Source organism: Lycium barbarum, chromosome 4 (assembly GCF_019175385.1).
Source record: "Lycium barbarum isolate Lr01 chromosome 4, ASM1917538v2, whole genome shotgun sequence".
Lineage (NCBI taxonomy): Eukaryota > Viridiplantae > Streptophyta > Magnoliopsida > Solanales > Solanaceae > Lycium > Lycium barbarum.
Genome location: NC_083340.1, coordinates 74,973,158 through 74,974,394, shown reverse-complemented (window position 1 = coordinate 74,974,394; position 1,237 = coordinate 74,973,158). Strand labels below are relative to the sequence as shown.

General features: G+C 39.9%; 1 non-coding gene across 1 annotated transcript; it reads left to right on the top strand.

Moving 5' to 3' along the window:
• The first annotated feature begins 443 nt into the window (after window positions 1-443).
• Window positions 444-549, top strand: LOC132638995 (small nucleolar RNA R71). The gene has a single exon (XR_009582045.1). It is a non-coding gene; the product is annotated as a small nucleolar RNA R71 (small nucleolar RNA).
• The last annotated feature ends 688 nt before the right edge of the window (window positions 550-1,237 follow it).

Below are 1,237 nucleotides of genomic sequence, written 5' to 3'. Positions count from 1 at the left end.
ATTTGTTTCTGAACTAATTTTCACCACCCCGATTCTGGTGTTCCATGTAGTAAACAGATTCTGGGTTTGCAGGATTCGAAGGAAATTTTTTGAATAGATAGTCTCTGCCAGAGTCATCATAATGTGCTTGCACCTGATGAACTTGCTGCATCTGATTCTCGAATGGAGTATTGGTCAACCTGTTAACAGCATGAAAAAGTTGACTAAGGTCTGCACGAATAGCAGTAATATCATCTACTTGATGCTCTCCAGCAGCTTTCTGGGTTACCCCTGAGCGACTTGGTTTTGAGTACTCCTGACTACCTTCAGACATTAGATCTAGAAGAGCTTCAATCTTACCATATGTTTTGTTCAAAATCTGGCCCTAACTAAAACATTTAATAATGCTCTAGAGTCATGCCTCAGCCCCTCTACAAAGTAGTGTCCGATGATCTCCTTTGGTTGTATATGATGTGGACAGTCTCTCAAGTAACCCTTGTACCTCTCCCATGCTTGTGGCAGAGATTCAGAATCTTTCTAAGTGAAATTGACAATTTTCCCTCTTAGCTCCTTAGTCTTCCTAGATGAGAAGAAATTTTCAATGAACTTGCTTGATAAAAACTGCCAAGAGGTGATAGACCTCGTAGGTAGATTCTATAGCCATTCCCTTGCTTCGCCAATAAATAAGAACGAAAAAAATGCCATCTTTACATAGTCATCAAAGACATCCCTATAGTGATATTCTCGCTCAGCTCGACGAATGTCATCAAGTGCTTATGTGGGTCTTCATGAGGTTTACCCTAGTAGTGGCACATATTCTACACCAGCCGCACTGTTCCTTCTTTCAGCTTAAAGTTTCCATCGATATCAGGCTTGACAATAGCCTTAGCAGTATTTGCTAGATTGGGTCTAGCAAAATTATACACTGGAATTCGGTCTTGTTGTGCCATCTCAGCAACTCTTTCAACTACCCTTTCCCCGACTTTGTTGTTATCATTTAAATCGAGGGCACGCTTGATGATTGTCAGCTTTTTCTGCTTATGTAAAGTTCTTTCAATTTCTGGTTCAAAGATAGATAATGCTTTTCCTTGACTTTGAGTGTTTGGCATAAATGAGAGAAATCACCCGAGGAGCACAAGTAGACCAAATAAATAGAGTAAAAATTTGAATAGAGAAATAAAATTCAAACTAGAAAACCAGTAATTTTTCCTAAGTCCCTGGCAACGGCGCAAAAAACTTGTGCTCCCAAATGCACACG